Source organism: Pseudonaja textilis, chromosome 4, assembly GCF_049901715.1.
Source record: "Pseudonaja textilis isolate UNSWEBS1 chromosome 4, rPseTex1.2, whole genome shotgun sequence".
NCBI lineage: Eukaryota > Metazoa > Chordata > Lepidosauria > Squamata > Elapidae > Pseudonaja > Pseudonaja textilis.
Window position 1 is genome coordinate 8,280,933 of NC_141993.1, and position 21,242 is coordinate 8,302,174.

At 41.5% G+C, this 21,242-nt stretch overlaps 1 protein-coding gene across 2 annotated transcripts in view; it reads right to left on the minus strand.

The window, feature by feature from the left end:
* The window catches only part of LRMDA (leucine rich melanocyte differentiation associated), an 810,136-nt gene that overhangs the window by 185,622 nt on the left and 603,272 nt on the right, over nucleotides 1-21,242 (minus strand). The window lies entirely within an intron of this gene.

Below are 21,242 nucleotides of genomic sequence, written 5' to 3' on the forward strand. Positions count from 1 at the left end.
CTGCAGGAGGCCGCCCAGGCTGAAAACAGAGCCCGGGGAGGTACGTGCCCCTCTCAAGCTTCATTTTCACTGGCAGAAGGCTATAAAAAAAAACTAAAAGCAGGACTATAGGAGAAACATTTCCCTTTTTGCATTTGAGCCTGCAAGAAGGGACGGGAAAGGAGAAAGAGGAAGACTAAAGAAAAAGAAGGGAAGATGGGAAGAGAGTAAGGAAAGAAAAAGAAGGAAGGAAGGAAGGAAGGAAGGAAGGAAGGAAGGAAGGAAGGAAGGAAGGAAGGAAGGAAGATTATAATGAGAGTGAAGGAAGGTCTCAGGGAAGTCCTGCCTTAGCACTTGGCCACCATAGGCGCCCCCAACATGAGTCCCATGTCACACCCACCATGGCCACCCCCACCCCTGGCCACGCCCCCCGGCCTTCCAAGGCCAAACACAACCCTCAGTGAAATTGAGATTGACACCCCTGGTCTACAATATCCGGCTGTCTATATATTTAGCAGAGGCTGTAGACTTCACTGCTTTAGCTCTGCAAGCCAAGTTGCTTACATTAGCACTTTTGACGCACTGAAATTTGGAAAGCAGATCTGGATGAATTCCGGAAACTGATGGGTATGATTGACAGGGCAATCATCATCATCATGAAGTTCAAATCATGTTGCAAAATTTGTCAAAAGCCTCCACCTGTTTAGAATTTCTGTCCCTCTCTGCCAAAGACATCCTTTTTTTTCCCCCGCTCTCTTTCTTTTAACAGTACTATTTTGTCAGGGCAGGAAGCAGTTTGACAACATAACACATTAAATCTGGAATGCTACCAGGTGTGAAATCCACATCGACTTGTCAAGGCCACCATCTTGGACATGTATGTGTTCAGCATGGGCATCAAGGATAGGATGGGGGAATGCAGTGCTCTTCATTGCTTAGACACTTCATCCGTCAGTTCCACAAGATGATCTCATCTCTCCCCAATCATCTGGCTGGATTGGCAGTGTCAATCTTACGTCTTTCAATTCCTGAATGCTTCCTCCACTTTTGACTGTGGTATGCTATCCCACAGTCGAACAAAGAGTCGATCAATCAGAATTGAGTTGGAAGGGACCTTGAAGGTCTTCTAGTCCAACCCCTGCTCAAGCAGGAGACCCTATATCATTTCAGTTAGGTGGCTCTTCAGTCACTTCTTAAAAACTTCCAGTGACGAAGCACCTATGACTTCTGAAGGCAAAGCTCTTCCACTGGTTAATTGTCCTCACTGTTAGGAAGTGTCTCCTTAATTCCAGGTTGCTTCTCTCCTTGATTAGTTTCCATCCATTATTTCTCATCTTTCCTTTGTTGAAGCAAAGCATCAGTCTGACAGGGTGCACATTTACCTTTCCTTTTTTTATATGCACCCTATGATGACCCAAAGGGAAGGCAACGCAGTCAAATAAGCAATAAGAGTCCCTTTATTATCTCCAAGTTTGCCCTCAATCTCCAAGTTACCTTCAGCTGGAGAAAAACTCTCCCAAGAACAGCCTTTAACTGTAGAAAATTCAGTCCAAAACAAAGTACACACAAACTGTAACTTAAAATCCAAACAAACCAAACTGAAGTAATCAGTTTGGCAGGGCAGGAACAGGAATTTCAAACTTGAAAGCACGGCAAAACTCATACAGTTGGGAAGATGCCAGGAACACAGATAAGCCACGACGATTCAAGATAATGTCATGTTTGCTCCCAACAGCTTGCTGTGCGCAGCTTCCTTTTTTATACACTGTGTTCCCAGCTGCAACTAATGAAGGGAATCAGAACCCTTTCCTCCCCCGTAAGCCATGCAGCCCACATTGCTCTTTTCTCTGTTGCTCCCTGAGTGCCCTAGGATGAAGAAGGGGTAGGCCTGGGTCTTCCTCTGAACTGCCTCTCCCTTGCTCTACCTCTGCCCAGCCAGACTTTGCCCTTCCCCAATTTCTTCCACAGCCAATGGAGCCATGCTCCCACTCCCTGTCAGCTGTTCAGCTTCCTCCTCTGAGTCAGATTCCGACAGGGGCATGACACACCTTCTCATGAACTGGCATTTGCAACTGGTGTAAGAATGCTCTCTTGAGTTAGCAAACAAGTTTCCTAAAAATATCATTTTATATTAAAAGGTAAAGGTTCCCCTTGCACATCCATGCTAGTCATTTCTGGCTCTAGGGGGTGGTGCTTATCTCTGTTTCTAAGCTGAAGAGCCTGCACTGTCCGAAGACATCTCTGTGGTCATGTGGCCGGCATGACTAAATGCTGATGGTGCACGGAACGCTGTTACCTTCCAACCCTGTTTTTCTGTTTTTCTAATTTGCATTTTTTACATGCTTCAGGGTGCAATTCAAGGTGCTGGTTGTCGCCTTTAAAGCCCGTCATGGCTTGGGGCCAGGTGATCTGAGGGACTGTCTCTTATCGGTCATATCTACCCAACCCACTAGAGTGGGCAGGCAAGGAACGTTGCAGGTCCCATCCCTGAGGGAGATACATCTGGTGGGACCCAGAAGAAGGGCCTTCTTCATGGTGGCTCCCTCTCTTTGAAACATCATCCCTCCCCGAGATTAGAACGACCCCCACTCTAATATTCTTCTGGAAGGCACTCAAGACCTGGTTCTGCCAGCGGCCCTGGGCAACCCAGAGTGAGATGGAGCCCATTAAATGGCTCATGTGATATGTTGTCACTGGTTGGGGGGTTATTATATTATTTATTAGCTTATTATTTTGATTATTTTCTTCTATTAGTTTTACTTTTTTATATACAGCAATAGCACTTAGACTTATATACTGCTTCACAGGGCTTTACAGCCCTCTCTAAGCGGTTTACAGAGTCAGCATATTCCCCCCAACAATTTGGGTCCTCATTTTACCCACTTTGGAAGGATGGGAGGCTGAGTCAACCTTGAGCCTGGTGAGATTTGAACTGCCAAATTGCAGGCAGCCGGCAGTCAGCAGAAGTAGCCTGCAGTACTGCACTTTAACCACTGCGCCACCAAGGCTCATCTATGATGTTTTTATATTCGTGTAAGCCGGCTTGAGTCCCCCTGTGAGAATAGGCGGCAATATAAATGTTCTAAATAAATAAAATAATAATTATAATGATTATTTGAAAGTCATTATTAGTTGTACAGCATAAATTTGATTCCAGTCTCATTTCTGATTTTCTCTCAGGAAGGAATCTACCTCCTAGAACGTTGTAGGGACAACGAAATTCAGCAGCAAGACAGCAGGAAAAATGCTGACTCCATTAACTTTATTTATTTATTTATCCCCTCTCTCTGATGCCTCTCTTTGTAACATTGTAACCAGCTCCTCTCCCCCTCCTTCTTCCTCTCTCTCCGTCCCTCTGTTCCTCCTCCTCCTTCACTCTCTCTCTCTCCCTCCCTCCTTCTTTCTCCTCCTCCATCGCTCTCTCTCTCTCTCTCTCCTCCTCCTCCTCCTCTCTCTTCTCTCCCTCCCTTTCTCCTCCTCCATCGCTCTCTCTCTCTCTCTCCTCCTCCTCCTCCTTCACTCTCTCTCTCTCCCTCCCTCCTTCTTTCTCCTCCTCCATCGCTCTCTCTCTCTCTCTCTCCTCCTCCTCCTCCTCCTCTCTATCTCTCCCTCCCTTTCTCCTCCTCCATCGCTCTCTCTCTCTCTCTCCTCCTCCTCCTCCTTCCTCTCTCTCTCTCCCTCCCTCCTTCTTTCTCCTCCTCCATCGCTCTCTCTCTCTCTCTCCTCCTCCTCCTCCTCCTTCACTCTCTCTCTCCCCTCCCTCCTTCTTTCTCCTCCTCCATCGCTCTCTCTCTCTCTCTCCTCCTCCTCCTCCTCCTCTCTCTATCTCTCCCTCCCTTTCTCCTCCTCCATCCTCTCTCTCTCTCTCCTCCTCCTCCTCCTCCTCCTCTCTCTCTCTCCCTCCCTCCTTCTTTCTCTTCCTCCATCGCTCTCTCTCTCTCCTCCTCCTCCTCCTTCACTCTCTCTCTCCTCCTCCTCCTTCTTTCTCTCTCTCCCTCCCTTTCTCCTCCTCCATTGCTCTCTCTCTCCCTCCTCCTCCTCCATCGCTCTCTCTCTCTCTCTCCTCCTCCTCCTCCTTCACTCTCTCTCTCTCCCTCCCTCCTTCTTTCTCTTCCTCCATCGCTCTCTCTCTCTCCTCCTCCTCCTCCTTCACTCTCTCTCTCCTCCTCCTCCTTCTTTCTCTCTCTCCCTCCCTTTCTCCTCCTCCATCGCTCTCTCTCTCCTCCTCCTCCTCCTCCTTCTCTCTCTCTCTCCCTCCCTCCTTCTTTCTCCTCCTCCATCGCTCTCTCTCTCTCTCCTCCTCCTCCTCCTCCTTCTCTCTCCCCCACCTCTCTTTGTTAAATTGTGATGAACACCCAAGTGTTGAATGTCCCATTTTTGTTCCCAGCTGATCCAGGCTGTTAGTCCAACCTCATGACAAGCTACCTTTATTTGAAGTCGAGTTTGCTATCGTAATATTTAGGATTTGAGTGGAAACCGATTTGTGTGCGGTGAGGGAAAGGGCCTTTTTTGCACATGACTTGTAATGGAGTGGAAAATTACATTTCCCATTGCAAGAACACCGCCATTAGAGGAAAAGCATTTTTTTTTTTAAAGAAGAAGAAGAAGAATGCTGGAAGACACCTCAGGCAATGATGGGCTGACAGCCCAAGTAATGGGAGCTTGGAAAAAGCCTGGAAGATACTAAAATAAAATAAAGGCTTTTCTTTGTACCCTGTGCTTCCTCCGTTAACTGTTCCCCCTGATCTATCAGAAGCAATTGGATTTGGAAGACTGAGGTAAAACACAGATTTAAACTAGCGGGCCTGTCATTGTGGGAGAAGGAAGCCATCTCCTCACAGAACAGAAAATGGGATAATATTCTCCTAAACTGACTTTTTCTAACCACTCACTTTGTGGCAGAGATGCTCCGTGGTTTTAAGCTTTGCAATGATGGGCACCAGGGAGGGCATCTCATCAAATTGGAAAGCCTGAAGGGGTGTCTTTCCTTCATGTATTACAAAGCCCATGAACGGAAACCCCGCGATGGAGAGACGATCGCTTTTAAAAAGGGCAGACTCCATGGCGAACAGAGTTTGTGTTTTCAGACCTTTACAAAGTTTCAGTTTCTTTTTAAAAAAAAATATATATTAAATTTTACACTTTTAAAAACAAATCATATTTACAATTTTTACAGTAAGTTGTGGCATTGACTTTTCTGTATTCATTTACACACACACACACACACATACACACACATTTTGCATTATCTTTCATTCCTGTTATCTAACAAACATACATTTTTTCCCAGACCGTATAGTACTCTTTTTCTTCCTTCTCCTGCAATTCCATTGTAAGTTTATCAATTTCTGCACAATCCATAATTTTCTTTATAACTGTATTATCTGTGGGACTACTCTCTGATTTCCAATTTTGGGCATATGTTATTTTAACTGCTGTCAATATGTGTATTATTATACTGTATATTCAATGTCTTTCTTGTAATCATCTCTGGTTATCCCTAATAGGAACATTTCAGGCTTAAGTTCTATTTTAAAACCGATTATTTCTTGAAACTGGATCCTTATTTTATTCCAAAATTTCTTTGCTTTAGAACATGATCACCACATATGAAAGAGGGTGCCTGATGTTTTTTTTGCATTTCCAACATATTGTGTTCAAATTTGGGTAGATTTTGGCCAATCTCGCTGGTGCTAGATGCCAATAATAGAATATTTTTGTAGAGATTTTCTTTGTACATGTCTGCCATTGTTGCAAAGTTTCCATTTTATATGATCCAGAAAGAATCTCAGATGTAGCTTGGGAAAATTCGACACCTACTGCAAAATCTAGGTAGTCCTCAACTTATAACTGCAGCGGAGCCCAACATTTCTGTGCTTCACCAAGACCTTGATGAAGTGGATGACGTCCCATTTTGATGACCTCTCTTGCCTCTGTCATTAAATGAATCACTGCAGTCGTTCATCCCTGGAAACTTTCAAGAAGACACTGGACTGCCATTGGTCAGAAATGGTATAGGGTCTCCTGCTTGGGTGGGGGATTGGACTAGATGACCTACAAGGTCCCCTTCCAACTCTGCTAATCTGTTAACGTCTGTTCATCTCACAAGTCAGCAGCAAGCACATGAGCATGCCGCTTGCACAAATGGAGCTGTGCATGTTCTTCCCGCATACTCATGTGAAACCACACACACACACACACACACACACGCACACACACGCACACACACACACACACACACACACACACACACAAACACACGCGCTGGTCCGAAAAGCCAGAAACATTGGGGAACTCTGATTTTAGCAAATCCATTTCCCATTAAACAAGCGGATAGCAGAGTCCTTTCTACCATCAGGTGGAACTTATAGAGGAGAGTCTTGCAGCGTAAGTGAAGAATGGCGAACTTTGGAACAAGATGGCCGACTTTGAATATCACAAAGAGGCAGCAGGTTTAATTTGATATCCTTACATTTTACCATCGAGAGAAGGGACTGGGAGTTTTGCTCCCTGTGCCAAAATGGTTTGGTTTTAGTAGAGCTGAGGGTTTCAGGTCATTATTTACTCTTATACCTCACACGGCAAAAAAAACTTAAATAAATCAACGCTTTTAGACAAACATTTCCATTCACTGTAAGCTTTTAAATATTTCTTCTTTGGGGGGAGGTCTTCCACGTTTTTCTGGCTCCTTGCCAAGCCTTCATTTTAGCTTTTGGGCTTTGACTGGAATAAGGAATCTCCAAACAGAGGACCTTTTCATAATTACCAATTGATCCTCCCAATTCTTGCTTGTTCAGAATTCTGCTTCAAAGTGGGATACTGAATGTAAAAATATGGAACCGTTTTTGTTTCCTTATCCAACGAGACCTTCTGTTATGGGATAATTGTGTATTAAGAACAGCTGCAATCTCTTTGGGATGAGAATTAAACTTCTCATGAGAGTTTAAAAAGAACAACAGAAGCTCTTATTTCAGTATTTTTTAAATTGACTTTTATTGAACTGAAGGTTTCTTAGGGAGTCAAGCTATTTTCCAAAGCACCTGAGGGCCAGACAAGGAATAATGGATGGAAACTGATCAAGGAGAGAGATTCAACCTGGAAATAAGGACAATCAACCAATGGAACAGAAGTTACTTTTGGAAGTTGAGGGAGTTTCAATACTTGAGACTTTCAATAAGAGACTGGACTTTCATCTATCAGAAATGGTGTAGGGCCTCCTGCTTGAGTGTGCGGGTTGGACTAGATGACAAGGTCCCTTCCAATTCTGTGAATCTAATCTAAATCTTTCTATCTGTTTAAGGCTTTTCCTTTTTTAAAACCTTCAAATCAGTTTTGGAGTCCTGGCAACTGCCTGAAATAATCCCTACTGTTTCCTTGGCAAATCAGAAGTGATTTGCCATTGCCTCCTTTCTGGGGCCAAGAAAGAGTGACTGGCCCAAGGTCATCTAGTGAGCTTTGTGCCTAAGGCAAAACTAGAACTTATGGCCTCTCAGTTTGTAGCTTGCTTTCTTAACAGTTACACCAAACACATTGGCTCTGTTGTCACTGCTATCCCTGAAAATTTGCATTTATTACATGTACTCAAAGGATCAAATGAAATTTGTCCTCCAGTCAATTACCTTTATAGGAAGTTGAGGGAAAGGCACACAATTGATATTATTTATGCTTTGCCTTGAATAGCTAGGTTGGATTTCCTGGCTTTCACAAATCAGCGGCAGGTTTGAATGAGTCTCCTTTGATCTTAGAATGTGATTGACATTTTTATTGAGGTGGCATACTCGTATGTTTAATATTTGTTTAATGTACATTAAATAACGAATAAATAAATAAATTATGGACCTTCACGCATGTGGAGAATAGCCAAAATCATAATAATGACATTGGAAATAAATCTGCACTTCATTCTTGGCAGTGAGCTGCTTGCCAACATTTGAATTAATGTTTGTCTTTAAGGAAAACGGGGACCAAGGAAAATAACTTTTCTTGAATTGCTTTGTCTGTGACACATATTTCCAAGCCCTTATTTCTCCAATTTTGTTTTTACATTATAGTTGCTGTTTAATTTCGCACTCCTTCCCTCTTTCTCTTCAATTATTAAGTTGCTATCACCTTTACTATTACACATCTGTTAAATATATTCAAAAAGGCCATAGACATTTTTCAAATTCCAGAGATAGGAACCAAAGCTAATTGTTTAAAATTAATCTTTTCGGAAACCTGGTAAATATAACCTGGGTGTGATTTATTACTGTGCTTTAGAAGTATTTCGTATCTGCGTGAGGTCGAAAGAGTAAATTAATAATTGGCAATAGGTAGGTATGAATTCACATTATACTCTCGTCATCTACCACAGAGTCATTCTGCAAATTCTGCTAGATGTATTTTTTCTGGTTCAAATTTTTTATACATGTTAGATTATCAAAATATAAAATGCAAAGAAAAATGAAAATAGCGGGAAAGGAGCAGAGGAAAAGGGGAAGAGGAAAAAGCGTAGGGTAACAGAGGAAAAAGAGAGGAAAAAAAGCATTGATTACAATGCAATAGAATAAGATAACAAATGAAGTCCCTGGATAATGTTGCAGGATCCAATTTGGATCCGTCACTGGGACCAGAGGATTTGTCTTCTGAGCTTTGAGACTCGTGCTGGATCCCATATTCAGGGAACTTTTCACTAGCAGAGTGTGTACTGTTCTCTGTGTTGTATTTTATAGTGCCTGTATTCATGTGTCTTTTCAGATGTTGATTGGGGTGTATTGATGGCTGGCTTTTAAGTCCTTAACTGTCATTTGCTTGTGCGGCCCAGCCTCACCTTTGAAGTACATGATAGGCTGGTGGCAGAGGTGGGTATTCAGCGGGTTCTGATCAGTTCTGGAGAACTGGTAGTGGAAATTTTGAGTAGTTTGGAGAACCAGTAGCGAAAATTTTGAGTAGTTTGGAATGCCACCACTCACTGTCCCTGCCCCCATCTCTTCTCTGCCTCCCGAGTCCCAGCTAATCAGCTGGGTCTTCTTTGGTTGCCCTGCATGGGAGAACGGAGCTGGAAAGCAGGTTAGTGGGTCAGGGAGGGAAAGCAGGTTAGTAGGGTGGGGAGGGAATGGAGATTTTACAGTATCCTACCCCTGTCATGCCCACAAAGCCATACCCACAAAGCCACACCATGCCCACCAAGCCATGCCCACAGAACTGGTATTAAAAAAATGTGAATCCCACTATCAGCTAGTGGTAAATCATCCCTCCTGTTGACTGATAAGGGCTCCGTTTCTCAGGATTCAATCACTTCCCTGGCTGTTTTTGTGCCTGCTCATCCAACAATTTTAATAGCTGCAAAATTGAGTCTGTATCTTTGTTCACTGCAGCGTGAGGCTACCAAAGAGTTCGGCTCTCCTCGCCTGACTGCTCGCTTGTGTTCTTGCAATTTGCTGCTTAGCTTCCTCCCTGAGGATGAGCTCCAGCATGAGTTTGAAAGCTTGGAAGACCAAACCTCTGGTCCCGACCCAGATTGGATCCTGCAAAATAAGATAAGTTCTACTAGATGTATTCTTCCTGGTGAGCGTCAACGCTTCGAATTGGCACAGATGTTACGATGTTGGATCATCTTTTCAAACTGGGCATTCCTACATACAATACTGGTAAGCCATCATATTGAAATGCTCTCAGGCAGTGGCCCCCAACCTTTTTTGAACCAGGGAGCGGTTTCACGATTATTTATTCTTCCACGGACCGGTACCTGAGTAACATGAGACTCCACCGCCATCGGGACAGCTCTTCGTTCGAAGCTGCCCCCCCTTCGATGAAACTAAGGTGTGAGCACCCAAATGCTGCTTTCCAACTGAAAACCCGGAAGCACTTTCCAACCGAAAACCCAGAAGCAACCGAAAACCTGGAAGCGCCATCGAAACAAGATGGCGGCGCCCAAGCTTTGCGGCCAGGTAAAAAATGATCCATGGACCGGTACCGGTCCAGGGACTGGTGGTTGGGGACCAGATTTATCTCTTGGTGCATTTTTTCATTGACTACTCTTTCAGATAGATACTTTCTATGAAGAAGTGAAGAACTCAAGGGACATGGTAGCTCAGTGGCTAAGATGCTGAGCTTGTCGATTAGAAATGTCAGCGATTCAGCGATTCGGTGGTTCGAATCCCTAGCACTGCGTAGTGGAGTGAGCTCCTGTTACTTGTCCCAGCTTCTGCCAACCTAGCAGTTCGAAAGCATGTAAAAATGCAAGTAGAAAAATAGGGATCCCTTTGGTGGGAAGATAACAGCGTTCTGTGTGCCTTCGGTGTTTAGTCATTCCAGCCACATGACCTCAGAGATGTCTTCGGACAGCTTTGTAACAGAGATGAGTACCACCCCCTAGAGCAGAAATGACTAGCACATAAGTGCAAGGGGAACCTTTACCTGTGAAGAAGTGAGTTCTGTTATGTCAAATTGGCTTGATTCTTTGGTCACCCCTCTTTCTAGGGTGATTTTCTTTGGGGGCAAGAACACTGTGAATTTCAGAAGAGGAAACATGGAAAGTGTGTCAGTTTTGCCTACGAATCACTCAAAGTCCATTTGAATAATTTATGATTGGCAGTACCTCATAGCATGTCAAACACAAACACCAGACCCAGTCATGAAAAATCCAAGTCAACAACGTTATTGTGTTCTATCTATATTACACGAATCTTGTTTGCCTTCCTCTGGGTACAACCAGATATGCTTTCATGGAACTTGCAGGATGGGAGAGAGTCAGGTATATGCCTCTTGCAGCTGTGGAAGGATTCAAGGCTAGTTCCCCACTTGACTCCTCCTTCCCATCTAGTTGGGAATTTTCCAACATAGCATCACAAATTATAACAATGACCTTTCAAGGCAGGTCAAAAAATAAATAAAAACATGTAGCCAATCTATATAACATTCAGCGTTATCCCTTGGTTACCAAAAAGCCTAAAAAAGGTGGCCATTTTTGAAGAGGAAAATCACTTATTGCTCCTTGAGGACAATGGCATCAGGAGAGTAAATAGATGAAGCTTAAATGACAAAATATCCAATGATATAAACTTTGGAAGATCACAGTATGTATAGTCAGATATTTAAGATGGTTGAGGCGCGGTGGCACAGTGGTTAGAATGCAGTATTGCAGGCTAATTCTGCTCACTGCCAGGAGTTCGATCCTGACTGGCTCAAGGTTGCCTTGAAGTAGTACATAAATGCTATTGCTATTGAAAGTACAAAGGGTATTGTAAACGAACTAAACCTTTTGTTTCATTTTAAGTTAATGTCTTCTCCCACTTCTTCAAAGTTTTGGGAGCAGGAAAAAAAGATTGGAGTCTGATGCATTTCTTTTTTTCCACAATACAGTAAAAAGAAACCATCTATGCAACCAAACCATATATTTTACAATTTAACCTTCAATGAAAGATACATTCACTTTCTGTCTACTTTTATGGAACATATCTAAATGAATAATATACCTACGATATATAATTATATGCCTTCAGAAATTCCATTTATTGTTAATACAGAAAATGTATGATAATAAAGAACGTTATTGTAAGATGATTTAACTTTAAATTATATTTAAACAGGGGGAGAGAAATTTGCTTAGAAAGCCAATCATATTTTCAAGGATAAGAATACTTCTGATCATATATTTCCCATCGTTAAATGTGCAGGAACTGTGTGGGAGAGAAATAAATATACATTTCTGGATGGCACCATTGTTGGCATTTCTAAGCCTTCTTTTTCTAAATATATTCTTTATCTGAGCTGTCTGGAATTACTTTTAATATAATTAAAAGCACAAAATAAGTTCCAGGCTTGTCAATTTCAACAACAAAGTACCAAAAGTCTTAGTGAATCTGTATGATCTATCCCCCACACAATGTAATGAATAGGTTCATAAAAGGAAAATAGTTTAATTACATTTTAGTTCATGGATTGTTAATAGGATGGAGTATCTAAATTGAATAATGTGATTCTGCTATAATAATTATGTGTAAATGAACTTGTTTAAATGATATTTTACAGCTTCTTTATAAAATTACAGCTAGAGGCAACGCCGTGATAGACATACAAAGGCCGTGCAGAAATTATCATAAACTATTAGCTTGTTTGCAAAGGGTTTTATGTTAATCTTTTAGTACTTAAAGCACTCTGCAATTAACATATCAGGGGGAACTGCCTTGAAGCAAAGCCATACAAATTGAAGTACTCAGATAAAAAGCCATTCATTTAAAAAAGAAGAAGAAGATGAAGAAGAAGAGAGAGAGAAAAGGGGTTGGGTAGCTCTCAAAAGAGACTGATTTCATATCTGAGATTAAGTGGGTGGAATGAGTGTGTTATCTAAAGACTCTTGTAATTAAAGCTTTTCTCCCAAAGACAGGACAATAGAGGCAGCATTGATTTCACAATTTTAATTGTGAAGCTCATTCCGTTCCAGGGCAGAAGATGTGAATAGCTTAAAACGAAAGCAACGAAAAGAGCTACCTGGGGGTTTCGTTCAGCAGTGAGAGGAAATGTTGGAAGAGATCAAAGGCAGATTTCACTCCGTAGATTTCTCCCACTGATTCCCTTAGTCGTGATCAGCAGGGAACACCACAGATTTGTTTCCTACGGTTCAGTACAGGCAAGACCGACCTAAAGATATAGGATCTGAACTCAACAGGTCTTACAGTGCTTATTGCTTTACAGGGACACAGAAATACCTTAACTAATATAAAGTCTTTAATGCTACTCCTATACCTAATTCATCTTACACCAAAGCCTGTTTCCTATAAACAGTTGGATAGGTAGATAGCTGAAACCTGTCTACCTTTTCAACAACCTGTCCATCCATCCATCCATCCATCCATCCATCCATCCATTCCTTCATTTCTCTCACTCTCTCCCTCCCTCCCTTGCCCCTCTCTCCCCCTTTCCACTCTCATCCTTAGTATTCTCTGAGCTTGGTTGGTTTCGTCGCCAAATTGGGTAACATCATTGATGCCAGAGGGGACTGGGATGAGAACGCTCCCATCAATACTGACAAGGGGGAGAGCAAACCCCACTCCCTTCTAGCACCAAAGATGGTAAAGAAACCTCTGCAAGAAAACAATCAAGCTTAGACAGCACCAAGGACTCCACGGTACAAACCTTAGTACAAATTCTTAGTACAAATTCTATCCATCTGTCTCTGTCTATCCATTCATCCATCCACTGTTCATCTATCTATCATCTATCTACTTCTATCTATTATCCATCCATCCATATACCGTCTGTCTGTCTGTCTGTCTGTCTGTCTGTCTATCTATCTATCTATCTATCTATCTATCTATCTATCATCTGCTTTTGTCTATCCATCTATCATCTACCTATCTGTTTCTGTCTGTCTGTCTGTCTGTCTGTCTGTCTGTCTGTCTATCTATCTATCTGCTTCTGTCTATCATCTATATATCTGCTTCTGTTTATCTATCACCTGTCTGTCTGTCTGTCTGTCTGTCTGTCTGTCTATCTGTCTGCTTTTGTCTTGCTATCTATCATCTATCATCTCTAACAATTTGGCAGATCGAATCCCACCAGGCTCAATGTTGACTCAGCCTTCCATCCTTCCAAGGTGGGTAAGGTGAGGACCCAAATTGTTGCAGGCAACAGGCTGACTCTGTAAACTGCTTAGAGCGGGCTGTAAAGCACTATAAAGCAGTATATAAGTCTAAGTGCTATTGCTATTGCTATCTGCTTCTGCCTGCCTGCCTGCCTGCCTGTCTGTCTGTCATGTATCTGTAATATCTCTTAGCTTAATGCAGTCTTTGCTTTTATTTCTGTCTCTCCCCTCTTACTGCTGTAGTAGAGTTTTCTTCCCTTCTCTCTTATCCACTTTCATGTTCACAGTCTCTTTTTAGAATGTTTTCTTAGCCTCCCAGCTCCCACTGTAGGAGATCCGTTTGTCTGTCTCCTAGAGATTCCAGATAGATGAGTCACTTGGTACTGAACAGTTGTTTTTTCTTTCAGACTCTAGATTGCTTCTCTATTTGTTTGCAGGTAGCTCTCAACTAAAGGAAGTTGAACCCTGATTGTTCATTAGAAGGACACACACTGAAGCTGAATTTTGGCCACCAAATGAGAAGAAGAGGACTCCTTGGAGAAGACCCCAATGTTGGGAAAGATGGGAGGCGAAAGGAGAAGGGGACAGCAGAAGATGAGATGGTTGGATAGCACCATTGATGCAGTTGGCATGAATTTGAAGAGTCTCCAGGAGACAGTAGAGGTCAGAGAGTGACTGTCCACTAGGACCCTCTCCCAGTGACCAAAGATGGCTGCAATATTCCAAGTGTAGTCTTACTAAGGCTTTGTAAAGCAGTACTAATACTTCACATGATCTTTATTATATCCAGGGATAGGCTAATGGGGGTTCACAGAGAGAAGCTCCTAGCTAAGATTCTGTGCAGTCCAGAGAATCCCCAAATCTTACTCCTGGATGGCCCTGCCCCTCCCTCCCCTCCCCTCCTAAAAGTCCTCACGTGGCCCATTTTGGATGCAGGTAAGTGCAGGGCATGTGCAGAGGCTCAGAAAGGGTGAAAAATGAGCCTCCCAGAAGTTCGAGAAGGCCAGAAATGGGCCTGTTTCAGGGGTGAGATACGACAGGGTTAACTACCGGTTCGGGAATTACGAGCTTTCCTGCATGCTGCAAGCTGCGTGCCTGTAAATCATCAGCAGCATGCTGTGTGCAGAGAAATAGCCTTTGAAACAACCCTCTTTTCCTGCTTTTTTAACTGCAGCTGTGCCTCATTCGGCAGCTGAAGTTGAATAATCACGAAATAAAGATCAGGTAAGAGCCCAGGTGGGCGGGTGAGCAAAAACATCAGCAGACATAGAACTGGTTCTATGTCTGCTGCTCTTCAGAGCTACCGGTTCTACAAGAGGTAAAGAGAACTGATAGAAACCGACCCCTGGCCTGTTTCCAGCTTCCAGAGGGCCTCTGAAGCCAGAGGAGGCCGTTTTTGCCCTCTCAGAGGCTCGAGGAAAGCCTCCGGAGCCTGGGGAGGGAAAAAAACACCACCCTGCTAAGGTGCAGAAGGCTGACTAAGCCATGCTCACCATGGCCACACTCACCCAGCAACCGGGCAGAGAGCCTTTGATAAAATTTTTGAAGCCCAACCCTGATTCTATCCTTCTATTATAGCAGACTTAGGTTATGTACACTAATGCACTCTCTTTGAAATAGGAACACAATATTTATACAGGGATTCATTTCTGGGGAATGTTATTTGAGAACTGGAATCAGAGGCTATCTGCCATGTTGGGGCCAGCTGCTGTGCTAGTTATTTATTGCCGTTTGTCATGCTTCCAGACAAAACAGTTTCTTTGAAGTTGCCTTGCAAATAAATCCTGCCTCCCACTTCTAAACAACACAACAGTCAGGTTGCTTCAATATATGTGGGCTCTTCTGAGGCAACCTGAGGTAAATTGCACCACAACGACCATCTGGCCTAGAAAGTCACAGCTTGAAGCCCCTCAGAGGGACAAAATGGAATTCCTTTGAACAGGCTTTATGAAGGCGAAGTCTTTCTGCCAAGTAGGTTCCATGGGAGGTCATTCAGGAGGACTTAATTTATGGAAACTTTCATAGATGAAATTATCCTAAAACTGGAACATCAACGACCAAAAAATGAAAGGTCTCTTCAGATGGAAAGGACCTCAAACTTGCTGAGCTTATGCCTAAATCCATCTCTGATTAAAATAAGAATCAATGGTAAGATGACCAACTTTTTTACAATGAAAAGGAGGACAAAAATAAATTGGAGAAAAAAAACAAAGCCACTTGTGCACGGTGCACTCTTATGCGCAGCGCACTCTTGTGCACGGTGCACTCTTGTGCATGGCACACTCTCTCTAAACAATTCTCCTGTGTGGAGCACATGTGTCTCATAATCGCGTCTTGCTGCACTGTACCGAGCCTTGACGAATCGTCATGTCAAATACAAATACATCACATCACATCACACACAACGGATCGGATCAGCATCGATCAAATATGGAAATTTACAGATTAGTCTTCAAATATCAAAAAGGAGGACATATAGGAGGACACTTTTTGAGGGAGGACAGAACTTACAAAAGGAGGACTGTCCTCCCTGAAGGAGGACAGTTGGTCATCTTTTCAATGGACTTTCTGTATTCTTGCTTCAATAGGGAATCGCAACTTAGAACGGGGGTCTCCAAATTTGGCAATGTTAAGACTTGTGGATTTCAACTCAGAGGTGGTATTCAGCAGGTTCTGACCACTCTGAAGAACCGGTAGCGGAAATTTTGAGTAGTTCGGAGAACCAGCAAGTGCCACCTCTGACTGGCCCCACCCTCATCTATTCTCTGCCTCCTGAGTCCCAGCTGATTGGCTGGGTCTTCTTTGGTTGCCCCGCACAGGAGAATGGAGCTGGAAAGCAGGTTAGTGGGGTGGGGATATCATATTTCGATTCTTACTATGTTACAGAGCCCCTGATTATGACATTGAACATGTAAACAAACTAAATTCACTACTAACATGGGCAACATCCTGCCCACATGCTTTTATCTTTCTTGGTGACTTCAATCTACCTCATATTAACTGGAACCTTAATGAATGTACAACTGAACCCACACATGCAACCTTCTACAATGCTGTAAGAAACCTGGGACTGGAACAACTAGTAACCAACAATACTAGACTTAACAACTGCCTCGATCTCATCTTCTGCAATAGTTTGAATTCAATTTATGGAATAAAAATTAAAGAACCCTTTTCCAACAGTGACCACAGCATGATTGACTTTTGTCTCAACATACGTCCACACAAAAATCAACACAATGATGGAATCCCCAATTATAACTTCAAAAAAGGCAACTATGATCTTATAATCAACAATCTCTCTTTCCTTGATTGGCAATTTCTATTCACGGGATGCAATACTGTTGAAGACCATTACAACATATTTTTACTTGAAGTCAAAAGAGTCATCAAATTATATGTACCAATAACAACTCCAAAAACCAGAAAAACCAGATTACCCATAACAATAAGGAAGCTTCAATCCAAAAAGAGATCACTTTGGCAGAAAAATAAATCTAGTCACATTGCCAATTTCAAAAGCTGATACAAAAATTTATGCCACCAGACGGACTTCCGGTTTGTAAGGCTTCGGCGGCAGGAGGAATCCACGATCGTGCGCGGTTTCTGCTGCGCTCGCCGGAGTGCCCCCAATCCCACCAGATTTGGGGGCTAATAGTTAACCCGTAGAGGTGACTGAAGACAGGGGAGATCCAGAAGGGGTCCAGGGGAATCACAACCCCCCTCCTCATCTGGCTTAACTCCCTTTTCCAAAAGTGATGGCCGCCACAAAGAATCCGGACAAGAATGTGCAGGAGGAAGCTGAGAAAGTGAAAGTTTTTGGCTGAACCGAGATAACAAGTAACATCTAAATACCCTGGAAACTTAACTCTATTAAAGATACATTGTTCCCAAAGAAGATCGTAAAAAGCGGTGGATGAAAGTTAAAAGGGAAAGTTTTGTTTTTTCTCACTCTTTCCCTACAGAGATAGCAGATGGAAATCGGAAAAACCCGTTTTGGCATCAGCAGGTAATTAAATTTGAAATTAAAGCCAAGGGGACATTAAAGATTTCTGAACATTGGAACTGAAAAAAAAATCTTTTTTTGCTATAAGTGGGAAGGGAGAGGTAAAGAATTAATATTAAGACTCACTAGATGAGGTTGCTTGGAGCTTATAAGATCAGAGTTAAACTGTAATAAGACTTCTAAAAGATACATTTTGGAACTTTGCAATTGAATTGTACCCCAGGAAGAGAAAGTATACAAAGAAGAAAGTGCTAAATGAAACAGCTTGTGTTTATTTGGATCGCTTGGTGAGTTTGGGACCTTTGGAAATTAGTATTTGAAAGATTAAAAACATTTGGGTTGTTTAAAAATTTTTCACAATGGCATTATCTGTTGAAGAATTGAAAGTGGAATTTAAAAAGCTAAAAGAAGAGGAACAGAACAGAATCGAACAGAAGAGAACAGAACACATTTTGCTACATAAAACCTCAAGTAAATAAATGAAGGAGAATATATATATGTAAAATATGTAAATACACACACATTTCTATCTATCTATCTATCTATCTTTCTATCTATCTATCTATCTATCTATCTATCTATCTATCTATCTATCTATCTATTTATCTAACTGTGATGACCTAGAACATAACACAAATGTAACAAAATCAAAAATGTAAATAAATGACCTTTAATGCCTCCAACTTGGCTCCACTGTTTAATAATATTCAGTTGGAGATAAAACATAGTCAAAAAAGTCTTCAAAAGAAAGCAATACAGTCTGAACTTAATGAACAGATAGAGGTGAAATAAAAAACCAAACAAACTACAATGATGAAATGTCCACAATGGAACAGAAGTATTTACCAAATTCAAGGAGATAACAAGGCACAGTCTGTTGGAAAGACGCCAACCAAGATAACTTCCAACCAAAATAAAACATGCATTGTTTCCAGTGTTCGCCAGTATGCAGGTCCAAACTCTTATTCAATTATCACAGCTGCAGCCCATAAAGAGGATCAAGGCCCTCTCCTCCTGAGTAGATGACATCTCTCCCATATCCTCTCCTCCCTGTGTGCCCTAGGATGGATGGGGGATGGGCCTGGGTCCTCCTCTGTCTGCTCAGCCAGCCTCTGCCCTTTCTCAGCCTCCTCCAAAACTTCTGGAGCCATACTTCTACTCCCCATCGGCTGTTCCTCCTCTCCTTCAGTCAGTCTCCACCAGGGGCATGACTCTATCTATCTATCTATCTATCTATCTATCTATCTATCTATCTATCTATCTCACAGCAATTTTGCATTTTGCTAATTGATTTATTTTTATCATTACATGCTTCATTCAGTCTCTCTCCCCCTCCCCATTCTTAAAAAGCAACCATTGTAAATTACAACAAGATTAATATAATTAAAGTATCAATAAAGTTTGAAGGGGTTGGACACAGGATTGTGAGTCACTTAACTGTGTATCTCTTTCTCTGAGTGACTGTTGAACTGTGTGTTTTGACTGTTACTGCAATTATGTCTAATTAAGCCAAATTAAACATGGTTTTCCCCCAGCTTTTGCTAGAAAAGATGGGAGATAAATTTATGTTTGTTTCGCTGGTGGGTGGCAATTCTGCCCACACATTTGTAAACTAATATAATTTCACATTATTATTTTTATTCGTGCATTCCTATAATGTCCCAATGTATTTTGGAATTTTCTGGGTCTTTTAAAATAATAATAATAAAAAATCTCTCCTATGAGTGCTTGATAAATCTTGAAGATGCAAGTTAATTTCTGGTCTTTATAACCCCAACACCATTTTTATATATACGTTGATCCATCTTAAAGGGCATTTAATGGTTTACATGCAAAATAATGAATATGAAGCATTTTGAACACCCAATAATTCTATGTTGTTCAGAGTTTTGCAGCATAAATTCAGTGCCAGAAAAGTAAACACAGATGGCTGAGGCTTCATTTAACTTCTTTATAAAGATATAAAGTAAATTTTACAATACCAGTTGTAGTTGATTAGAAGACTGGAGGCTAAAGCATATGAAGAACGGTTGCAGGAACTGGGTATCTATAGTTTAATGAAACTGGGTATGTATAGTCTAATGAAAAGAAGAACTAGGGAAGACATGATAGCAGTGTTCCAAAATCTCAGGGGCTGCCACAAGCTATTCTCCAAAGCTCCTGAGGGCAGGACAGGAAGCAATGGGTGGAAACTAATCAAGGAGAGAAGCAACCTGGAACTAAGGAGAAATTTCCTGACAGTTAGAACAATTAATCAGTGGAACAATTTGCCTCCAGAAATTGCAAATGCTCCAACACTGGAAGTTTTAAAGAAGAGATTGGGCAACCATTTGTCTGAAGTGGTGTAGGGTTTCCTGCCTAAGCAGGGGGTTGGACTAGAAGATCTCCAAGGTCCCTTCCAATTCTGTTATTCTAACATAAAGATTAACCAAGTCGTTTACTTTATTAGGTTAGTAGCAACACTTCCCAAGACAACTAAAGGACTTTCTCAAACTTATCCTTTAGTAATTCAGAGGGTGTATTTATTGCTAGAAACTTCACATGGTGAAGGCGATGAAAAATTGCAAGATAAGATCTTAGCTATCAACTATTGAGTTTCCAAACTTTCTGGCACTTTACTTTTTGTACTCCCTACCCATCGCATCCATTAAAACAGGAGGAAAAAAGTGTACGATTGCACAATGGATCAAACCCAAGTATTTTGCATTGTAAAGATGTTGCTTTAGATGCCGGCAGAGCTCGGTTGAAATATGAAATCTGTCCCAAACTTCCAGATAACCTTTTTTATACAGGGACTGAATAGAATAAATCCTTCACATGCCCTCCTTGCCTTGAATGCTAAATAATATTGTATAGACAGAACAAAATAGCACCCATATTTTAGCTTCTGCCTAATGAAACAAAGGTATTATGTGGGCTGGTTTTAGAATAGCATAGATTTTTTTTTCTCAGATTTCTCTGGGTCTAGTTAAAATGCTCTTTGAAGCAATCTAATACATTAATTCCCTAAAAATATGGGGCTTTTTAGAGATTTGGCTTATGGACATGAATGGTTAAACTTATCACATACTTCTCTGCATATCGTAGAACTGTTACAATCAACCAAAAGTTCCAACAAATAACTTAAAATATTCCAATTATTTCTAAATTTGCCTAAATACTTTCCCTGTCTTTTATATATCTAACAAGCTAGGTTGACTAATGCCCAAGCCAATAAAACTTTTACTATGACATTCTTTACTTATCTCCCTTTCATTTGTCTCTTTAATTAATTGAATATAATAAATGTTTCCTAAAGACAAACAATTGATCAGGATATTAGCACAAAACATGTTGGAGGTTCAGTCTGGGTTCTGTTTGTGCATTTCTGAGAAGAAGGTTCATGCTACAATGAAGGTCTAAGTTTGCTATTTCCAAGTAAATGTTTGAATTAACTTCATTTTAATTAATTAATTAATTAATTAATTGATTAATTAATTAAATGAATACAATTAAATATTCTAGGGTCTACAAAAGAACCAGTCCTAAAGTACATACAAAAACAACATGTTAACTGGTTTCCTCACCTGGAGAGAAGAACTTGGAATTGTATAACGTACAAGGCATATACTAAAAAAAAAGAAGAAGACCAAAGAACACGAGGCAGATCCAGAAGAAGATGGAGAAAGATTGTCAAAGACACTCTACAACAGC